This window comes from Mustela putorius, unplaced genomic scaffold (assembly GCF_011764305.1).
Source record: "Mustela putorius furo isolate JIRA1106 unplaced genomic scaffold, ASM1176430v1.1 tig00003834_pilon_pilon_pilon, whole genome shotgun sequence".
In the NCBI taxonomy this organism is placed as follows: Eukaryota; Metazoa; Chordata; class Mammalia; order Carnivora; family Mustelidae; genus Mustela; species Mustela putorius.
In genome coordinates, this window is record NW_025421987.1 from 87,105,234 (window position 1) to 87,128,261 (window position 23,028).

The window sequence follows — 23,028 nt, forward strand, 5'->3', positions numbered from 1 at the left end:
TTGGTGTTTTTTTTTTCTTTTAAAAGACTTTATTTATATGACACAGAGAGAAAAAGAACAAGCAGGCAGAGTGGCAGGCAGAGGGAGAGGGAGAAGCAGGCTGCCTGCTAAGCAAGAAGCCTGATGTGGGACTCGATCCCAAGACCCTGGGATCCTGCCCTGAGCCAAAGGCAGCCGCTTAGCTAACTGAGCCACCCAGGTGCCCCGAGAATGGTTATTTTGATTGTGACATCAGGAAGGGGGTAAGGTTTGTGTTTGAAAGGGGTGTGGGGATCTGACACGAAGCTCAGCAGGACAAGGACAGTCTAGGCTGAGGACACAGTAGGAGGAAAATCCACGGTGAGTTCTGGGTCTTCGCTGTAGGGAAGGATGGTTGGAACCCTATTGTAGAGGGCCCCTGAGTGCCCTGCCCATAGACTTCAGTCCCTGAGTACCAAGGAGCTCTTAAAGGGGGACCTTTTCTGTTCCTGTTTGGTTTTGACAGAGTAGGGGCTGGGGAAAAAGCTGGGAAGCCTCTGATGGTAGCTTTCTCAATAAAGGCCACCCCTGTCAGCATGGAGAGCAGGGGAGGGCCCAGGCCAGTGAGATGTGGTTGCTGCCCTCATGAGGGACCAGAGTCCGGGCAGTGCAGGGGGCTCACTGCCCAGGACACCCAGCTGAGGGGCTGAGGTCCCGCCATGTTCCACGGAGCCATGCAGCCTGGCAGGGCTGTGTCTGCAGGGGGAAGGAATTTTCCCTAATGTGCACAGAGACATGGTGTGGCTGACAGAGGCCTGAAAATTCTGAAGCCACAGGGAAACCAGTGAGGATTTATTGAGCGTTTGCTGTGTGTGTGAATGCAAGGTGAAGCGGGAAGAGCCTTGAAGCCAGGAGTAGCTGTGAGCCTGAACATGTCTCTGATTGGGAGTGATACTCCAAGATGAGCTACAGGGTAAGGAGAAGGGAGCTTACTTCTTCCCCTTGGAGCGTTTGCCGTCCATGCAGCACTGAAACAAACACTCAAAATGATTAAGAAGGAATAAAAGAGTATAAAATCAAGTGCTCAGTTAGACAGAACAGAGTCTCAGGGCTTGAGAAGGGAGAGCTTCTCCAGGCTTGAGCAGTCAAGTCTTCAGGGAGGAGGAGGTCTGGGCTTCCTGGGGGTGGTGTTTGGGCTCTGTGTTGGAGAAGGAGCTGTGAAAAGGGGGCCAGTGGCAGACAAGCTTGTGAGTGCGAGTTTTTAGCTCCTCCGGCCACTGTAATGCCATTCCCAGTCATAGCCCAAGCACTCCGATGAGTCACCCTTGTTTCTGAGAGACAGGGCATTTTTGGATGTTTAACTGGCTCCACACTTAACGTTCCCTGAGACTTGAATGTTGGCAGCTCACGTACGCCATGTTGCTTGGGGAACACATCATTCAAGCCAGCAGCTGATGCCTGATCTCCGCTGCCAAGGCAAAACCAGGGCTCGGGTACCTGTGTCTGGAAATCTTTAAGTCGGACTGCCTGACAAACTGGGTGAACTGCCTTTGACACTGCAGGCAGCTGCGGTCCCAGAGGTGGGGTCAGTGACAGGGGACACCGTGACGTGTGTTCAAGTCTCTCTCCAGGGGCTCCATTTGCCTTTCTGGGCCTCACTTTTCTCACCTACAGAACCGGAGGATTATACCATGGAATATACCTTGGAAACCAGATGATTTCCAAGCTGCCTTCCACCGGATAGTTCATGATTCCATAACTGATGGGATCTTTCCATTTTATCCGACAAGTACAGGATGGGGACTGATCCTGGCCAAGACCTGACCTTTGTTTTCCTCTTTGCTTTGAATGGGAGGGCTGTGCTCAAGAGAGATTGTGAGGCAGTGGGATGGGGTTGGAAGAGACGGGAGGCTCGCTCCTGGTCACAGTTAATCATGAATGAGATTCCTGGATCCAGCCCTGGGAATGTTGGCAGGTCAGTTCCTCTCTGGGCCTCAATTTTCTTACTGGTAAGATGAGGAGGTTGGAAATGGTCTCTACACCTCCTTCTGGTTCTGATAGTCTAAGTACTATCAACTGAACAACTTTTAAGTACTGACCCATCAGTAGGGTGTGGACCCCTCTCCCAAAGCATGCTGGGAAAATTCCCATAATGCCAACTGATAAGCTTGGGGAAAAGCACAAGAGAGAAACCATCAGGTTAAGAATAATAGACCATTTAGATGGGGCTGGAAGTCTCGCCTCTGTGTCTCTAAGCTGCAGTTCCCGCTTCTGTAAAATGGAGATGGAAAGATCTGCACCACTGGGTGGGTAATGATGAGGAAGTATGTGGGAAAATACTTCATATATTTAGAAGTGCTGTGCAGAAAATGTATAGTTAATATAGTCCATTTCCGTAAGACCCTCTGTTTAAAAAACAAAGCAAAACAAGCCCAGTTGAATCAGCTACTCACTTGTCTGCTTCCTAGGAAGGAACAGTTTGGGTCAGCAACTGTCTCCAAACTTCTAGGGATAGTATTATTTTAACATGCAAACTTCAGGGTTGAATAAGAAGGCCTGCCATCTAAGAAGTCTGCACTGTCCCTTGAGTTACTCACAGTAGATTTCTCAGAAACTTTGATGGAGTTTACTTGACCATGAAACAGATACTCACCCATCCAAGACCCTGCTTTGATTACTGCCTGTCAGGAGGGCGAGGGTGGAAAGAAGGGAAGTGTGAGTAAGCAGGGAGAAAAAGAAATAGAAGAGCCTTTCACCTTTCTGTTATATTTTGGGCAATGGGTGCTAACCTTTATGCTTTAATGAGCTTGTAAAGAGGCTAATTTTGGTTCACTTACATTACTCTGGTCAGGGACACTGCTGTAGAATTCTTCACTGTGTTCCCTGGAGGAGAAGCGTTCATGAGGGCCCCTGGGGAAAACCACAGGGAGGAAAAGGTTCTCATTCCATAAATGACCATATGCTTCAAAGCCTGCTCAACTCAAGACTTTGGAGAGCATCAGTCCATCTTTAGAACTATCGGTCACTTCTTTATCTCTTGTTAACCAGTTTGGGGGGACCACATGTCACAATATGTTAGAATTGAAGGAAGGCCCCTAAGTGCTAACACCTACCGCATTCATCCCTCCCATTTGCTGCTTCCAGAATTACTTTCTGAAAGCATAAGCCCCAGAGTCCTCCCTTCGCTTAAAAGCCTTCAAAGCTTCATCTTCTTCATCCATAAAATGTACTAATGGTATTTATGCATATGCTTCTGTGGGGTTTAGAAGAAATAGAAAAAGGTTAGCAAAGTGTCAGTCACATAGCAAGCTCCCAACAACTGCAATGATTTTTATAGTTGCTTTAGAATAAAATGGTATCCCCTACAAGGACACTCAAGGTCCTCCATTACGTGGCCCCAGTCTAGTCCTCTTACTCATATATCCACTAAGCCCTGCGAGGACCCGGTACGCCAGCTTCATCACCCAAGCCTACCTCGCACACATCTCTCTCTGTATCCTGCTCAGGCTGATCCTGCGGCCGAGAGAACTGCCTGTCTTCTCTCTGGCTCTTTTTGTTGGACCACCTCTTACACCTACCCCACCAAAGTTCATTATCCTCTCTCCGGTCCATTGAACTTTGATTATAATTTATTCTGCTACTTACAACAGGCTGCCCTGCCCTAGTCCTGTGACTGCAATTGATCTTCCTTAGACTACATCTTAATCATCTTCCTATCACCCACTGAGTAGTGTACATAATAGGGGATCAATAAAACTGGATTGAACTTAAAGAAGACAATTAAATGTCCCGGTTGGCCCTGAGATTCTACCATCAAGGGAAGGTTTATTCCCACTTGCAAATCTTCTGTAGAGCTGGTATTCACTGAGCGCCTCGAGGTGCCAGGCGCCTGGCTTCTTAACCCTTCCGGGAGCCTTGGGAAGAGAGCACCACCAGCCTCACTTTACACTGATGTTGATGGTTCAAGTTCTCCCAGCCAGTAAGGGGTGAGGGGAGCTGGTATTAGAAACCAGAAGTCTTAGCGTGCAGTCTCCACTTCCTCTAAGAGAGCATCCCCCACGCTGAGCTTGCCTTAATTCTCTTACTATAGTAGCCCTTGTGAACAAATTGAACGGTATTCTATAGAACTGGTTTATCGTTGCCTGAAATTTTGTCTTGATTCTCCAAGTAGTTGGAAAGCTAAATAATCACAGAAATAAATAACCATTTGTTAAGCACATATGTATTTAGCACTTTACAAGGACACATGAATTGTACAAAGAAGATGTTATTAATCCCATTTTGCAGAGAGTTTAATCAAGGCAGCTGCTGGCAGGGAAGTGTTATGGGTGTGGGAGACCCAGGGCAGAGGCCATTTTCCAAGAGGTACAAAGTAGTTTTTTGTTTGTTTGTTTCGCTATTTTAATCACCAGCATACCAGCTGAATCTCAGCCCTAGATGTGTGATGAATGAGTGATGGAGTTTCTTTCATCTTTCTAATCTGTGCTCGTAACCCTGAATGCAAGCATATCCTGTGGACTGACAGGTAGCCTTCTCCCACCACTGAAAGAACACGGTGGAGGAAGGAGGGGCATGGCACTGGACCAAAGGGAGAAAGGTTGGGGTGATGACATCTCAACCCCGCTGAGGTGATGTAGCCTCCCCTCCAGGCAGGCCCAGGTGAAGTCCTCCTATCATCCGGGTCAGTCTCTCCTGAGTGCTGGCTAAAAAACACATCCCCCTAGGGGCCGATTGGGTGGCTCAGTCAGTTAAGCATCTGCCTTAGGCTCAGGTCATGATCTCAGGGTCCTGGGATCAGCCCCAGGGCAGTTCCCTGCTGCCCCTCCCCCTTCCCATCTCCCCTTCCCCCTCTCCCTCCACCCTCTGCCTCTGCCCTCTCCCTGCTTGTGCCCTCCCTCAGTTTCCGCTCTCTCTCTCAAATACATAAACAAAATCTTAAAAAAAAAAAAAAAAAACCAAAAACACATCCCTGGGTTCTCTCCACCTGGGACCACCCCCCCCATTCCCCTCCCTGGAGGCAGAGGCCAGAAGCCTGTGTTGTAACAAGTCTGGCAGGTGACTCACCACAGCCTACGCTGCTCCACTGGGGGGAACCTTCTAACCTCTACTAGAGTTCTGAAGAAAACGGGCTTTTCCTCAAGTGTCAGCATCCATAATCAATAAAAAGAAACCATTTAGAATTTCACTTGAGTGCTTCCCAGTGCTGCCTCTTGTCCAAAGGCTACTGTGTGTCTATGTTCCATTATTCCGCATGTCTATTTTATGACGTTTAAAAGAAAAGTTGCCTCTCCGTATAGCTTTATTGCTTCCTATTATTTCCCTTTGCAAACGTCTCAAGTTAGAGCCACATTGTCAGTGACTCTTCTGAACAGGGCTCTATCAGAGAGTGTATTCTGAATTCCAAACAACAATTTCATAAATAGACTTTTGGAACACAACATGTTCCTAACTAGGGAACTGTCTGTATTTTAAAGTTTTTGTAATTATTTGTCTCTAAGCAAAAGGTTTTTATAATTGGCCCTAGAAGGATGTGGGCTGGGGGACTCTGAGATTTTCCAAATTGACTTCTCACAGAACCCTGGCTGTAGCCTGGTGGCTTACTTGATCTGCATACTGTTTGTCTACGTTTCTGGGAGGTTTGCCAATTTGGGACATATACATTGAAGGTGTAGGAAGTGGATTTTTTTTTTCTCGTTTGTGAATTTGTTCATTTAACAAATGCTTCCTGGGCACCTCCAATGTACCAGATGCTATGCTAGGGATCCAGACAGTAATCTCCTTCCCAAGAGGCTCAGAGTCTAGGAGGTGGAGCAAATATTACAGACCACACAGGGAAAGGAGTCGGTGGTGAGAAGGGTGCTGCCGCCGAGTTCAACTCTGAAGGGGAGAGAGTCAAACAGTCAGTGGAGGAAGGATGAAAGAGAGATCCAGAACACCCAGCAGGAGTTCTTTGATTCATTTATATACTGGGAAGAGAGATATTCAGGACCATGACTTTGTTCCTTTGAGTAATGTCGACCTCTTCTGGGCTAAGCACACACACCCGGCCATGTTTCCTTAATATCTATGGCAATTAGCAAAAGCTCCTTTCCCTGTGCTGGGGTGCGGGAGCTGGGCCAGAAACCGGCAGATAGACTGGAACTAGTTTCCAAGTGAGTGAACAGCAGGACATGCCAACTTAGAACCTTGTACTCTAACACTTTGTGGGGCCTAGGAGCTCTAGTTATTTTTTTCAAAGACCGTAAACATGTTTTCCTGACATTTCTTCGTGTTGGTTCTAGCTCTGACCATTGGTTTTGTTGTTGGTGGTTTTTTTAATGGCACATCACTGCAGCTGCCTCACAGCAGCCTCCTCTCCTCCCCAGACCATTCACTCACTCATTTGGGTGTCCATCCAATAAACATGGATTTACCAAGTGTTCTTAAGGAACCTGCTTGTCTCAGCACTCTGCTAGGTTCTGGGGCTGTGGAAATGGAGACGGGGCCTTGTGTTTAATGAGAGGACTGGTGTTTGGACAAATGATGACACCAGGGCTTCACAAGTGATCTGGGAGATGGAGAGGCACAGGGGATCCAGGCGGGGTGGGTTGGGGGAGGGGAGCTGCAGGAACACTTCTCAGAGGCAGGCAACAATTCCTTAGTTACATCTTGAGGGCAAGTCAGGACCTTCCATGTGGGACCTCTTGACAACTGCAGGGAGTGGTGATCTCGGAGTCCTACCCAGTGGTGTGCGGGAGACAATGGTGTGCCTCTCTTCTCAATTCCGCATTGTGTGACCCCACATTGGTAGTTTGAAATCAGCCATGGTGGGAGCATTTATACAACTGCAGTCTGCAAATGTTATAGATCAAGTACCCCTGCTCGTTTCCCGCCAGAGCTGGCTGTCAATATCATATCTGCGAACATGATATTGGTCCTGTCCCACCACCCTCATGCCGTGGTAGAAAAAGTGTCACTGGGAAGAAGAAGAGATAAAATCACTTAGTCTCTGGTTCTAATGTGTGAATAGTCTGCCTGTCTGCCTACTCTTACCTCTCCCTGGTTCCCAGGTAAACACTTCCTGGGGACACTCACCGTGATCACTGCCCTTCCCTGGGTCCCTCAGCAGAAGCCCAACAGAGTCTCTAGGAGTGACAGCGTGTACCACTGTGATGTGAGTCCATGAGCTGGTTTCTGACGGTGGGTCCAAGGGTAATGAAGGTAGGAAGGTAGAGACTATAGGCCGCATAGCACTTGTCAAACAGTTCCCCTCCCCCCCCTCCAAAATCACTGTTGTTGGAATGTAAACTTGTGTCTTTCTCCTCAGGTCTTAAGGCAAAACTGGAAACACATTAGTGCAAGCTTTAGATTTCTTCACCATTAAAATACATATAAATTTGGACTTCAACTCCATGATCATTTCAGGATTTTTGTTAAAGATTTATTTATTTATTTTAGAGAGAGTGTGTGTGCATGAGCAGGGGGAGGGGTGGAGGGAGCGGGAGAACACAGGAAAGAAGCAGACTCTCTGCTGAGCATGGAGCTCGAGGCAGGGCTCGATCTCAAGACCCTTGAGATCATGACCTGAGCCCAAATCAACAGTTGGATGCTTAAACAACTGAGCCGCTGGCGCCCCTTCATGGTTCTTCAGTACAGAAACAAAGAGAAATAATACAAAAATATGCTGTTTATCCCCTTGCTTTTGGGCAGTCAGTGGGAATAGCAGAGTTCCCAGCTGAGCTCCAGATGCTGAGTGGTCATTTAAGTGGAAAGCATCATTGGGCTACTTTATTCTAGATGACTGTCTGCTTCTTGGATTCGAAAAGACGACACAAAACATAAATGCACTGAGACATTTTCTTCTGCAGCCTGGGCATTGGTGTTACCTCATCTCTGCAGTATCAGAAAAAGGGAGGGACAGGAACTGGGCCAGTTAGCCATCAATCCCCAAAATCAGAGTCAGCTTATTTTGTTGGATTCTGGATGCTTGTTTTTCTGTTCTCTCTGCTGACAATTACATTTAATAATAACTTAAGAGATTGATTCATATCATTTAGCCATGAGCTGTTTCATACTTAAATTCTGATCTTCTCCGAGATCTCAAAGATCTTGAAAGGAGAAGATGGGAAAGGAGAAGAAGGGAAAAGGGAGGTGCCATGGGTGGCAGTACTGTCTTCTAGGTTATGTCACTTCATTCTTGAAATGCCCATCAAGGGAGGGATAAGGATGCTGAAATTAAGGGAATGAAGTGAGTTGACCAAGGTCACATGGCTGGAGTGGCGGTGAAAATAACATAGTAAGAACTACTGAAATTAACCCAGTACCTCCCCAGCACTGTCTCTTTGCTGGGCCAGTTCTCACTCTGACCCTGCAAAGAAGGTTTTACCCTACATATCCTACAGATTAAGAAACTGGGCCCCAGAGAGCTTCCATGACTTGGCCAATGTCACACAGTCAGATTTTCCCCCTGAAATTTGAACCTAAGACTGCAGAGCTCCAGAACCCAAGCTCTTTCTGTTAGGTCAAGCCGTCCTCTGCAGGCAACTCTGGGCTCTACTTTCTTTGTTTCGCCCAGTGTAGATCACGTCAGGGCCTCCTTTATACATAGGTTTTTGTCATTTTTTACTCTGTCTCATTGTTCCTGCTTCCCTCTGATCCTTCTGCATTGCTCTGACAGTCCTCCCACGCTTGTGACTTTCCTGCCAAGGTAGCAGCAATCCCCTGGGTCACCTTTGACCAGTTTCTTAGGACCACTAACCTTTCGCTATATCCTCCAGTTGAAGCTGCTGCCCTCCCTTTCCCATACCTGCGACCAGCAGAGAAAAGGCATATTTACAATGAAGGCAAACAAGAAATGGTAGGTTTTGGTGTTCTGCACAGCAAGGGAGATTTCTTGCTTAGAAAACTTGGAGGCATTTCCAGACGCAGCCATGGTTGCTGACAGCTTTCAGAAGAACTTCCCAGGGAAACGTTCAGATTGGTTTTAGCTAGTTTGGCTGTTCATCTTCCCGGAAATAGGGCCTGGAGAGATGACCTCTTCAGACAGGGTCTGTCTAATTATGTGCCCCAACAATCAGATTCTATGCCATCAAAAGGAACATTGGCAATTTTCCCTCCAATTCAACGTGTCCCACAATCAACTTGTCTCCCTGTGTTGCTTTTCAGTCCCTCAGCAAGCACAGTTCAGTCTGTTTCCTTGCCGATTTCCAAGTCTGCTGCAAGAGAGGCAGATTCTTCATTACTCCACTCCCTGCCTTCACTTAGACTCCTATCATGTGTCCTGGGGTCAATGTCCAGATCATTCTGTCTCCCAGTCCAGTTCCAGTCCAATCTGCCCTGTAGCCAGAGTGAGCGTCCCCAAATGCAGATTTGATCCTATCACTGTTCTGAAATTTTACCTTTTGACAATCTGCCCCATTCTTTCAATATAAAATCATAAACTCCTTCGCCCAATCTATAAGACCTTTTGTGATTTGGCCCTGCTTACTTGCTCCTACTTACTTCTTACTTCTGCCCACTCCTGCCTATACTTCAAATACATACTGAACCACTGAATTTGGAGCTTTAAGTAGTTATTAGTCCTCATGATACTCTACAATATTTATTTTTACACCCTCTTTTAGGTGAAAAATGTGAGCCTCGAAACACACAGCTGGTAAGTAGCACAACCTGACTTTAAAGACAAATCTTGCTATCTCTGAAGACCAGGGTCTTCCTAACAGACTCAGGTAACCTGGCATTCCTTGTGCAGTCTACCAGGTCTGCAGTGAGAGAGAAAGAGACAGAGAGGGAAAGACTGGACCACTCTACTCAGAAAGCCCTGTGATTTTCTTCTCATAGTCCTGTCCTGTCTCTCTGTCTCACGTGATTTTGCAGAGGTGAGGGGTGACTGAGCCCCACAATTAAAAATCACTGCAAAATTCACTGCAGCCAAGGAGAAAGCACACCATTCATCATGTGAACTGTGCTCAGATTCCATTGCTTGAGTTTAATCAGACTAATGAACCAGCTGGCTTCCTTTCTAAAGTGATTTCTGCTGTTTCCACTACTGGGTAACAGCACAGCAAGATTTGAAAGGGAGAAAGAAGAAAATTCAGCTGGGGGGAAAGGACATCCTCCAAGTCAGCCAGCTGAAGGGTTGGCTATACTGGGGGAGGTGGGGCAGAGTGGCTGGGGTATGGAGGAAGAACAGGCCGGGACCTTGGTTGTATTTGGGCCCAGCCTATCACCTCCTAGCGGATGATCCCAAAGAAGGGAGGGGGTTTTTAAAGTATTGATGAAGGCAGCTCCAGATGACATAGAGGCCAATACCCCCCAATACCCAATATCCCAAGGAAGTCCCCATCCACAGGCCTTGCTTCAGTGAGGAGCCTGGGACAGCCATATTGAATTAGCCCATTCTGGTCACTTGACATAAAGGTAGCCTACCAGTCTGGAGGCCGGCAGGAGCTATAACTTGGGTTTGCCCTTGAAAAGATGAGCGGGGACAAATTCTCTATCTCTGAAAACCCGAGTCTAGAGGCACAAAGAGAAGTTGCTAGTTAGGATCTGGGGAAGAGAGAGAAAAACTCATGTACATGTGGGGTCTGTGATGGCCATTATGGATTAGATGACACGTACGTCTAAGTGTGCCCCAGGGAATCCCAGTTTATCCCAGTTTAATTATGACTAGGGCCTCCTTTCACCCTCCTAAGCATTCTGGTTTGGAAGAAAAAATATTCAGTCACTCTAATTATGGATCATAATGGATGTGGAGTGGGGGAAGGGAGGAAGGAGAGAAGACTGGGATCAGGACTTCATGAGCCTTGTGGGTCAGGCTGAAGAGTTTTGGATTTATGCTAAAGACAAAGGGGATTTTAACACATGGGAAAGTATAAGATCAGATTTGGCTCTTTACAAGATCATTCTGATAACGCATGGACAGTGGATGAGTGATGTGCTCAAGAGGCAAGGACAAAGTCTGGGAGGCTAATGAAACAGTGGGGGCAAGACACACAGAGGCCTGAATTAAACCAGGTGATAATAGAGGATAGAAGAGCAGATGTGTTCAAGGACTCTGCAAGAGGAAGCTCTGAGAAGACTTGGAGACGAATTAAATTGGAGGGAAGGAGGAGGGAAAGCTATTAAGGATGAACAGAATTGCCTTCCCTCAGGAAGGGACTGCTGGCATCAGGAAGACGGTGACTAGAGCTGTGGACATGTTGGTCTTAAAGGCCATCAAAATGGCAGCTGAGTGATTAGGACTTGATTAGGGAGAGAGACCTGGTCTGGAGACCCTGAGGGGAAGGTAGCTTCATTCACGGAAATGGAGAGACCACAAAGGGAAGAAGAGTAAGCTGAGGAGAGGGAAGAAGGAGAGATGGCGATGAGGATGGCACTCAGAGCTGCCTATGCCTTGTGTCAGGTACCCTGCCTTGTATTATGTTTTATCTCATCTTCTCCTTCCCCACTGCTGACTGTAATCCCTTTCAGGCCTGGCACCTTTATAAATGTTGAATCATCTACCACAGTGCCTTTGTGTAGCAGATTGTTAGGATTGATCTGGTACTAAGTGATGGGAAAATGTTTAAAGGCCAATGGTCTGAGGACCAGGAGACCACTGAGGTCCTGAGGAAAGCATCTTCCTGCGGTATCCTGGGGCTGATGGCAGACTACAATGGTACACGGACTAGGGGGCGAAGGGAAAGCGAGCCAGTGACTTCAGCACGCTCTGGGTTGCCTTACTTTCCACTAGCCCATCCTCTCCTTCTTCACCTTGAAAGCAGTATTATTTTTAATTGCTTTTGAAAGAAGGACTTGAGGTACTTGGGACTTGGAACATCACTTGAGATGGGACAAGCACCAATGGGGGTGTTAGAATGTCTGTTTTTCTTACCTAAATTCAGTCCCCTGGGAAAATGGACAGCACCGCCATGTGACAGGAAGAGCTGCCCTGTGTTCAAATCCCAGCTTTGTACTTGCAAAAGGCACCTCTGAAATAGCTCAGAACAGCGGGAAGAGTTCTGGAAATTGAAATCAGACCAACCCAGAACCAATATCTGGCTGTTACTAACTTACCTGATAGCTTTGCAAACTTGTAAAGTTGCAACATCTTTGGATCTTGATTTCCTCAGCAGAAAAACAGGGATACTGATGAGTACCTTTCAGTTTGTGTAGCTAATCGGTGGGCCATGGAAACTGGAGCTCACAGAGGTTCTATTTAACCATCCAAGTCACTTGGCTAGTAAGGGATGGGGCTGGATTCCCACCCCGCGCTCATCCATTTTGTTGCTTTTGTACTTTCTGGGTCATTTTGGGACCTGGCACATGGATGATTTATAGATGGATGCCCTCAACTATTTTTGAATGAGGCAAGGCATCAATAACTAGATATCTAGATAACTAGATAAATGCCAAATCAAGAATATGCAAAGTTCCCTCGCTAATCCCCACCTTGGGACCTGAGGAAAGCCCCCTATTTCTCATCTATAAATGGCTGCAAAATTACATGTCTGACTATAGCTAGACAAGTCAGTGTCAGCAAAGGCACCCAGTAGAATGTTCTCATAGTAGGCACTCGTTAAATAGTACCCAAAGCTGATTGTTTGAGGTTTGGGCTTACCTCTTCCAACAGGCTTCGCTGATAGTGACAGCCATTGTTGTAGCGGTGGGGGTAGTTGTAGTAAGAGCAGCATTCACTAACATTTTCAGAACACTAGGAAGTCTTCAAGTGCCAGAAATAACTCTCATTTAACTCTCATTTAAATAATCTCATTTAAATTCACAACAAGCCTTCTAAACAGATATCATTATTTATTTCCATTTTGACAGATTAAGATAGCAAGACAAAAAAAAGAGAGAAGATAAGTCCCTTGTCCAAAGTCATCTAACTAGTAGTATGTAGAATAATAGGGGTCCAATCCAGGGCTCGGGGCTTAGTGAAGTCTCTACCTCCAGTGAATGCCAACACATGAACCCTAAGGTCTGTTGGAATGTGTTCCTATGCAGAGTACTGTGAGCCAAGAAGGAAATAAGAAGGCACCTTCCAGGAAGCACCATGACTGCTGAAGAGGAAGACCCAATTGGCCTCCTTCTCTGATTCCAGAGCTGACTCTGGGCTTCCAAGGACAGGGCTAGCAGCTGGGACAGAGGTGAGGTATTATCACCACCCCCAACCTGCACTTTCACGGCCCCCTTACCAGCCAGTCCCTGTCCAGAGACCCTACCAGCCTTGCTGAGTCCAGTGGGATGGAGAAAGAGACCTGAGCTACAGGCTGGCAAGAGACTCTCACAGTCAAAAGGGAGAGGTGTGGAGCGAGGACACATACTTGGAGGGGCTGACAGGGAGGCCACCAGCCTGCTCAGCTGTATGCTCTGCGCAGGAGCACTGCAGCAGAAGGCACCGTCTGGGCAGCCATGTGGATGTGGGCCATGAATCAATCAAAGCTCATGGGTACCAGTTCTGGGCTTCTAGGGACTCCGATCTCACTTGCTCCTTGTCTTTGTCTTTTGTCCCAACAATGGGATTGAGGTGTGTGTGTGTGTGTGTGTGTGTTGCATTTCCATATTGAAGAGGCAGAAAAGATGGAAGTCCTAGGGTCCATCCTCATCCTGGAACTCAAGCCCAAGCCTGCGTCCTCTCACTCTCTCCCTGTAGCTGCTCTGTAGTCCACTCCCCCAGATTGTTGGCAAAGCCACTGAGCTTCTGATTCAGTGACATTTTGCGGGATCACTCTGTTCTTTCTTCAGAACCATTTGATATAGAACTGGGAACAGGAAGCCCACTGTCTCAGAGGACTGGATCAACAATGGTGTTCTCCAAGCACCTGAAGGCTACAGGATCTCAGAGCAGTGGGGGAGAGGAAGGAAAGAACGAATGTCCCTTGGATTCCAGGCATCAAGTATTGTCACAGATCGGCTTTTCTTTTCATCCCCTCAGTAACACTAAGAAGAGAGTAAAATTGTCCCACTTCTGCAGAGAGGAAATTGAAGCTAAGAGAAGTGACTCACCTAAGGTCACTCAGTGAGTAAAAGGCCTAAATGATCCTTCACACCAGTCTTCTAATTCTCTGTGATAACTCTTCCTTACGTCACACACCCTCCAATTTTTGCCACAAGCCAGGATTTCTGGGAAGCATCACTGGTTTAGAAGGCAATGATGAATAGTCCGAGGTTGGAGGGGCTTACACACCCACAGTGGATCATTGTGCCTTGTCTCATTCTATGTGCTCTGGATCTAGATTCTATCAGAAATTCTCATGGAAAGTCAGATGAATCACAGACCAATTTGGCAGACTCCAGGCATATGGGCCCAGACAGGTGTGAACACAATCAGACAGAGACACACATGCACCTACCAAAGACTCTCGGAACTGGAAGAGAATTTGTAGGCCATTTAATGCAAATCTCTGATTCATGGACTAAAGTTGCAGGAATGAAATCGAGCAACTTTCTAGTCTATGCTTGGAGATTTATAGACTACAAGTTGCCACCAAAGGAGAAACTGTTGTAAGAAATAGTGACAAGAGGTGTGTGGCCCCAACAACACACAAGCTTAGGCTGTAGGCACCCAGATGATGTGGTGGTAGTGGTCACGATGGAGATGGTGTGGTGTTGGGAGCAGCAGGAGCAGTGATGGTGGCCATGGAGGTGGGAGCAATAAGGGGCAGTGGTTGAAGCAATGTTGGCAGAGGTGGTGATGGTGGCCACCAATGGTGGAAGTGGTAGAATGTGGTTGGAGTTGAAGGTGGTGGCAGTGATGGTGATTAGAAAAGGAGGGAACGTGTCTCTAGAGGAAGAGGCAGGAATACAAGCAGAAGTGCTATTTGTAGTGGTTTTGGAGGGAATGGTGTTCTACCCTCTAAGATTTAAGGTAGGTTGAGCTCCCCAAGGCCTGGGAACCAGTACACACAGGGGGAGCCCCAGGCCCAGGATGGGCAGAAGGCCAGCTCCTTCCCAGGACCCCGAACAACTGCCCAGTTGCCTCAGGGGAGCTCGTTGCTGGGAGGAGAATAAAAAGCCCATAGCTCCTGCCTGGCCTGTTGAGCTCAGGGTGCTGTGTGGCTCTGATGGTTGCCTAGGCTTGAAGCTGCCCAGACACAGCCAGTGTCCTCCGTTCCCAGGTAGCCAGACAATAGGGCCTGGCAGAGTTCAAGGCTTCTGTGGGAATGGTTGGGGTGGAGCCATCCTCAGGTCCCCTGCCAAGCAGCTTACACACATGCTCACACTCACACACAGAGTCTCCACAGAAGCTCATGCTCTTCTTCTTTAAGAGCCAGTAGACACAGGATGGAGTGTGTGTTTACTGCGCCACGAGCCCACCTCCGCCATCCTGATCGGGCTGCTTACCCAGTGCTGGCAGCCCTGTAACCGACTTAGTCATCGAGACACCACCAGTGAGGAAAGTCACTCTGCTGTTTCCCTCTCTGAAGTGAGAGCGTAGCAGATGAAGAGTCACAAAGGGTGGCCCCGACGGCAGCCATCGTGGCCGCCAAATGGCTTCCTGTTGTTTTAGCACCTGTGTCACCTGCCAGGAGGGACAGATGGACTACGTGACAGAGGAAGCCCCCACGCGGTATGGTCTACATCCACTGGTGTGATTTATAGGCTTCCCTTGGTGAGTAAATATTTGCAAGGCTGATTCCGTGAAGCCTTGACCCACAAGGACTCCTGCCATTTTTGGTGCTCCCCAGCACCCCTTCCCTACAAAAGTATGCGCTCTTCCTGTTCCGTGCACTCCTTCTCCCTTCACCCCCACGCTCCCGGCCATACCACCCCAATCGCAGACTCACTAAAGTGCCTCCTCTAACCCGATCCCTTCCTTCCTCACATGAGTGAGTAATAATTGCGAGGGCAAGGACGTGGGAGGACATGCAAATACCATTCCTTCTTGGTGCCTCGTTCGTGGGAGGTGCTCAGAAAATGAGCAGTCGGTGATGGGAAGGAGGGCTGGGGGCACAGATGTGGCAGCTCCCCAGTGTTTTCAAGGCCACGGTAACCGCAGCACAAGGAAGGAGTCAGCTTGGAGCTTCAACAGCCTTTAGGAAGCAGAGGGCCCAACTCAGAGTCGCCAGTCCACAAACAGAGCTCCCTAGGACTTCCAAGGACCACAGGCTGTGAGGACACGTTCTAGCCAACTGTAGGCATCCACCTGTTCCCAGCTCATGGCATTCCACTGGCATCTGTTGCTGGTCCAGGGGTTGGCATGTGGACTTAGTCAGGCCAAGGAATTAGCATCCGTGCTTGAGAAAACATCAGATTTCTTGAGAGGCCCATAACGGATGGAGCTCTCATAGCCATTAGCAGCTATCTTAAAACCACAGAAAAAACCAGCTCTGGGTAAACGCTGACACCGAGCACAGCAGGGTGGACCATCAGAAAGAACTTGTGTATCTGATGCCTGGATTGCATCAAACCTACGCCTGTTCTCTCTTGCCCTCCCCCCATCACGTCCAATAAGACATTTTCTTATTGTGGATAGCAGTTTGATTCAACATGCTCTGTGTCTTGCAACCAAAGGGACCCTAAGTGATGCTCATCACAGGGCTGGCTGGGGAAGAAGATTCTCCCTGTGAAGAGAGGCAGAAAAAAACAATCCAGTCCAACTCCTGTTTCCAACGATCCGCCTTTCGTGGTAACTTCCTAGAGCACCTGTTTCATGTCGTGACCACAGTCTTCCTCTTAAAAATTCCTCTGTCGAGCAGAGGTCAGGGCGGGTATTTAAACAATCCTTCGCAAGCGTGCCTGGGTGGCACAGTGGGTTAAACAATCTTTCATGACATCTTAGAGATGGTAGCAGGAAAATAAGCCTAGAAAGTAATCTGCAGCTAGACGATCTGGTTCTCAAGATAGGGCTTGGTCTTCCTCAGACTGTCCCTTTAGGTTTCAGCCCGCATTTGCATGCTGGGTACCATCGAGCATCCCAGAGTCCTGCCTTAGAAATCCATGCTTTCTGACATCTAGTCTGGGAGCGAAGAAAAGGCCCCAAGAGGAAGGGGAAGTGTCTCTCCCACCTTCTTAGTTTTCTGTATCAGGTCCTACCTCTTGCTTGAGTGATTGACTCAGGAAAGACCACATCTCTCAACAGTAAGAAGAGGCACTGCTTGAAGCCACAGCAGCAATAATGAACAACGTTGCCAAACAATGAATCCCAGGATGGTGCAGTGATATAAGATATGAGAGCCAGAAGTCAGCCAGAAGGGAGCACACAGGAATTACGTCTTTATAAGATATGCATTGCATCATGCCTCCTTTCCTGGTATGGACTCCCGAATCTGCTGGGCCCGTGCCTCTTTGGCCCATACTGAGTACAACACAGAAGGGATATCACAGTCCGTACCCTCCATTCCCATGCTGGCAGTAGAAGACTGGGCGCACTGCCTGGTTTTGACCCTATTTCTCTTACTTGTTGATTGTGTGACCTTAAGCAAGTCGTTTGTCCTTTGAGCCTCCGTTTCCTTTTGTGCGAGTCCACTGCATAAGTTGTCATGATGATTCAAAGGATAAAGTATATAGTGTGCTTGGCACATTACTAGTTTCCCAAACGTGGTAGTTTTAGTTATGAGTAACCCTTCAGCTTCCACTTCCTTCTGTGACCTGTCTCTTCTAGAGATGCCTATGTCTTTACGACTCTTTCTTCTGTTGGGCTTCTAGGTCACCCTCAGGTTTGACATGCGGCTTATTCTTTGCTGAGTTACTATACCATGACAACGTCCTACAGACATTTCTGAATGGCCTCTGGTACAGCCAGGCCCAGAACCCGTCCTGTCTAAATGTGTCCTCCTGGACTACACTCCTATCCAACACATCTAAGCTGGACCAACCCCAAAGCTTTTGAAAGACTCTGGAGATAACCAGGTAGGACTGCCCCTAGGCAAATGAACCCGTGAAGCGGTCCTCTTGGAAATGAGGTGCATGGCTCTCCCTTGAGTCTTTGCCGTTTCGATGACATGATGGCATTGAATGGCAAACCATGCTAGCTTGGGATGGAAGCAGGGCTGGGCACTGCCAGCATGGTAAACCGTCTGATCTCTCTTACTACGGCCCATCTCCTGAGGTGGAGCCGACCAAATCTCCTGGGGCTACTAGAACCAGATGCCTCTCAACAGGTTTTGCCATTGATCTAATAAATACAAGAAGGCAGCAACCGGCAGGAGAAATCCAAAGCAGTCTTGGCCTGGAAGGCTTACGCTCAGCACTCTCACTATTTCAAATCAATTCAACCAATATTTCCAGGGCACCTCCCATGAGCCTCTCACTGCACTTGGCTCTGGGATTACACAGAGGAGTAAGAGGTATCTCTGTCTTCAAGATGCTTAGCGCTGGAAAGAGAGGAGAAAGGGGGCCACATGCAGGCTGAGTAGGGTAATAAAGTATTACAGGTTCTAAAAGGGGCTGTAACTAGGGTATAAAGAGCACACTAAAAAAGGAGGGGTCAGTCCTCCTTGGAGTAGCAGGTCAGAAAAGTCTTCACAGAGGAAGTGACTCAGATATCATTTCCACGAATATTTACTGACTATCAACTTGCACTGATTTCTGGGCTAGAGGATTTCACAGGCATTATCTCATTTATGCTTTACAAAAACTCTGTGAGGTAGATAGTATCATCCCTGTGATTTTTCAAAGATGAGGAAACTTGAGTCCAAAGGCCACATGCTAATAAACGATATTGGAACTCTGGTATAATTAGAATTGTCTGACCACCCTGGTAATGGATATCCTAACTTTGAGGGTCTATTTTGCTGATGCACACAAGCTTCAACTGAGCAATGATACCAGTAGATGCCCAGACATGATAGGAAAATTCATGCAAGTGAAACCCACAAACAGAGAAGTGAAGGTAAGCCCTCCTGCTTCATATCCCCACTTCCTTCCTCATTATCTTTCTCAGTTTCAGAAGTCTTACACTTGACAAAAGGAAAAAAAAAAAGCCTCCAAAAGCCACTGTGCTTCTCTATTCCATCATGTTGGCCTTGAAACTGACAAAGAGCCTACTGCCAAGGAGGAGGGAATAGGGTGGGTTGGGAAAGGAGGGATAACTGGGGAAGACAGAGGGAGAGGGAAATAGGAGGATATCCTGGGGGGGGGGTGCTGTGAGGATGCAGGCCTAACAGAGGACTGGATGAGTGGAGAGGGTGAGGGGAAGCAGAGAGTATCGAACGGGGATAGGAGGATACAGAGCAGAAAGAGATGGTTGAGAGATCCAGAGAGGATGAGCAGGAAGAACCATAGCCAAGTTCAAAAGGGCGCAGGAGCAGGATGTCCCCATGGTCAGCCCATCCCAGTTTCCTGGCCGCAATCCTGTGTCCCAGTCTCTTTGGGAGATACTGTGCTGGGTCCTTAAAAATACAGACTCACATATTAGAAGGACTGTTTTCTGGGGGAAGAGACTCAGCAGGCCTGGTTTCACTCAAAGCACAGGCTCTCTGTCCATAAAAGAGGGGAGCGGGGATCAACGAGGTGATCCTTCCAGCTCTGACATTCCAGGATTTCAGGGCCATCTCATCTTCCCTGAACTTGGCTGGAGGGTGAGGAGGCTAAGAGCGTGGGGACTTGAGCCAACTCTGCAGGAGCATGGGAAGAGGCAGCAGCTTTAAGACTGAATCAATAAACAAGCTGCTTCATCATGAAGGCAATCTTAGTCCTACCCTCATCCATAGAAGTTCCTCAAAACTATTTTGTCGCCTTCCCATGTTTCCTTTTCCACCAGCAGATTCAGCTTCTCCTGAGTGACAACCCAGAGGCAGAAGATGTTATGAACACGTACGTCCCTAGCCCAGGGTGGGAGGCTGAGTTCATTCCTTTGAAGATATCAATCAAGTCCAGAAGCCAGGAACCTGTAGAGTTACCTTATTTGGGGGAAGAGGGAGGGGAAAGGCTTTGCAGGTATGATTAAATGAAGGCTTTTAAGATGAGGCGATTATCCTGGATTATCCAGGTGGGTTCTAAAGGCGATCACATACATACTTATAAATGAGAGGCAGGGGAATCTGACTCGGAGAAGTCCATTTGAAGCTGCCGGCCTTGAAGACTGATGTGGGTAACACAGCCACAAGCTAAGGAATGCTGGGAAAGCAAAAACAGATTCTCTCCCCGAGAGCCTCCAGAGGGAGTGCAGCCCTACAACACACTGATCTCTGCCCAGCAATACTGCTTTTGGACTTCTGGTGTCCAAAACTGAGAGAATAAATAAATTTCTGTCCTTTTTTTTTTTTTTTAAGCATTAAGTTTGGGGTAATCTATTACATCAACCCTAGGGAAAAAAAAATGCACCCAGCTTCCTCCTTCCCCCCACCCCAAACCTACACATTCTGCACACATGTCCCGTGTTCTGAGTGTGCCATGGGCTGGCTGTTCCCTCAGAGCGACAGAGCCATATGGACTCTCTGGGTGAGCTGTGAGGAAAAAGCCACGGACTAGGAGGTACAGAGAGGACCTGAAATGGAGATCCCATTTTGTCACCAATTTGTAGTAGGAGAGGAGTTCAGCTCTCTGAGCCTGTTTTCTTGTCTGTGAAATTCAAACGGTAATCCCTGACTACTTGCTTCCATCACGTGAGGACTACATGAGAGAATGATTTAAAAGTAGTTTGGCCTCTTTAAAGCTCTGTCCATGTACCCTTATTATTTTTCATTAAATCTTGCTTCCTGGACATAATCCTGGGAAGATCTCTAGCAATATCACCCCACAATCCTTAGGAAATGCAACTAAGAGTCAGGGTGATAGAATCTTCTATGGCCTTTGCTAGCTCCCATGTTTCCCAGTGCTTGTTCTCTGATTCTGTGTGATGGGAAGCAGTGGAGAATGTTCGAGGGATCCTGGAGGGGTGGGGGGGCGGTTATTGATGTAAACCCTTTCCCAGCTCCCCTAACCTAGAGTCATGGATGTGCTTTATCTACAGATCGCTCAACACCGTAAAGAAAATCCTAGGTGTGTTCATGACCTCTGCACCACCCTGATGAAAGTACCTGGCATGAGTCTGATCACTTGTGGGCAATGTCTTATTTGCTTTGTGTCCCCAGTGCCTAGCATGGTAGACCCAGTAAATGTTTGTTGGTGAGTGAAGGAATGGACTGATGTATGAAGGGGTGCGTGCGTGAGTGAATGAATGACTGAATGGATGGAAATGAGACTTGAACATCCATAGAACCTTTCAGCCACAAACTTCTCATGTCCATTAATATTATCCCTGCCTACATGTAATCTCCATCCCACCATCTCACATTGTCTATCTGGACCTCTGTTCTGAGCTTGGCTGGGACACATTCTAGCAGGTCTCAATCCAAGAGTCCCTTCATTCATTCATATATATATATATATATATATATATATATATACACAGTCTGTGGTGCTCCCCTGAATCTCCTGCTTATTATCTGTAATGGGTTTCCAGCCACTGCTGTGGGCCCCACAGATACAGCAGCAGCCTGTCCTGGTCACCCAGAGGGCAGCACCCTCTTTGTCCCACATGCTGGTAGACCACCCATCTGCACCTCAGACCAGCAGCAGCACAGACTTCGTGTCCCCCAACTCCCCTCCCACCAGGTCTAAACTCTTTCACCTGGGCTGCTGGGGTCCCATCATGGCTCCCCCAGATTCCAATAGAAATATACTTGGGAGGGAGGACCAAACATTTCTATAGATCAAATGGAATCAGAGAAGCCTGATTTTTTCTTTTATATTAGATGTTACAGTAGTCCATGCTCATTGCATAGAACTTGAAAAGTACATAAAAGCACAAAGTATTAGAAAAAAAGTCATCATAATTCCACTATCTAGGGTCAATTACCATTAACATTCTGGTGCATTTCTACTCAGTCATTTTTCTATAATTCTTACATAATTTACATCACAGAGTATATGCAATTTTAACCTTGCTTTCTAAATGTAATATTTAACATAAACCATTTTTTCACATCACCAAAAATATTCTGTAAATATCATTTTTAGTGGTTGTATAACATTCTTCAGTCCCATATTAATAATGATTTACAGGCATAATCCAGAGTTGGCCTTCCCTCAGTGCTTTAACTGAGCCCCGTTTTCTTTGTTCCCTGGACAATCTTTTTGCAGAACTCAGCAGCATCTCCTCGAGCTCTCTACGGATTAGTTCATTCCAGAGCCACAATGAGCATGAGCAGTATAGACTTTCACTGAAGATTTCACAGCAAAGATAAAAGAAAGATTTTACATTATACATCCTACAACAAATAACTTTAATAAACACATCCCTTCAACTTCTGATTTATATTACGCCCCTGTGCGGCCAGAACGCCAGCAGGAGTTTTCTTTTTTTTTGTTTTTCCTGGTCCTTCTTTCCTTCTTCCTAGATACCACTCCCCCAACCCCATCATATTTTTAAATTACTGTTATAAAAGTTCCTAGCTTCCCAGCCTTATGCTCATCCTGGGACTTGGGAAAGCAAAGGGTCTCTGAATACTGGGACCCACCTACCTTCTGTAGAAGGCAATTTAGTGAATAGGGCTTAAAATAAACCAGTCCATCTCTACTACCTCACCTATCGTCATCAAAGTATTTCTTCCAGACATATAAAACGCTTTCCCTGGGAATAAATGACTTTCTCAATTTCTTTAAACTGGTATATAATAAAACCTTGATTTTTTTTCTCATGGGACCAATTCTTTCTTATTTAGAACTGAATAAGAAAAAAACTTGTTTTAGGAGGAAAGGGAAAACTGCCCATGCAAATATAGAACCTGAAACCCAGAAAACTATGGTACTTACCAATTCTCATCAAGGATTATTTGATGAGGGGGAAAGAGGAGATATAACTTAAATAAAAGAATTTCAGTGTGTAGCTATATTTGGTGAAAGAGAGTAGCAGCAGCCTAAAAGCAAGCCAGAAGGTGTGTTCTGTCCACTGGGAAGGCCCCTTCACCGTCAACAGTAGTCTCTGTCCCTGAATGCCTGGAGGCCCCCTTTGCAAGGGAGCTGCCCAGAACTTTAGGTCCAGTAGAGCTCAGCTCATTTCCAGAAAGCCATAGCAAAGTACGGTGTGCTCACAGGGAAGCTAAAATAACCACTTGAGGGGCTAGAAGAAAAGACTGAAAGAAGGGGACAGTGGCTCCATGGTAAGCTTCTGTGGGCAGCAGA

The 23,028-nt window shown here is 47.1% G+C and overlaps 1 long non-coding RNA gene across 4 annotated transcripts; it reads left to right on the plus strand.

The window, feature by feature from the left end:
• Window positions 1–274: 274 nt before the first annotated feature.
• LOC101692197 lies at window positions 275–22,509 on the plus strand. 4 transcript variants are annotated; one of them, XR_001178266.2, is made up of 9 exons: window positions 275–339; window positions 7,008–7,111; window positions 9,561–9,592; window positions 12,925–13,067; window positions 15,431–15,532; window positions 17,003–17,173; window positions 17,569–19,677; window positions 20,816–20,970; window positions 21,988–22,509. It is a non-coding gene; the product is annotated as an uncharacterized LOC101692197 (long non-coding RNA). The 4 variants fall into 4 exon arrangements; XR_006609179.1 differs by lacking the exon at window positions 7,008–7,111 and having other exon boundaries at window positions 17,569–17,772; window positions 19,625–19,677; XR_006609178.1 differs by lacking the exon at window positions 7,008–7,111 and having other exon boundaries at window positions 17,569–17,772; window positions 19,628–19,677.
• The last annotated feature ends 519 nt before the right edge of the window (window positions 22,510–23,028 follow it).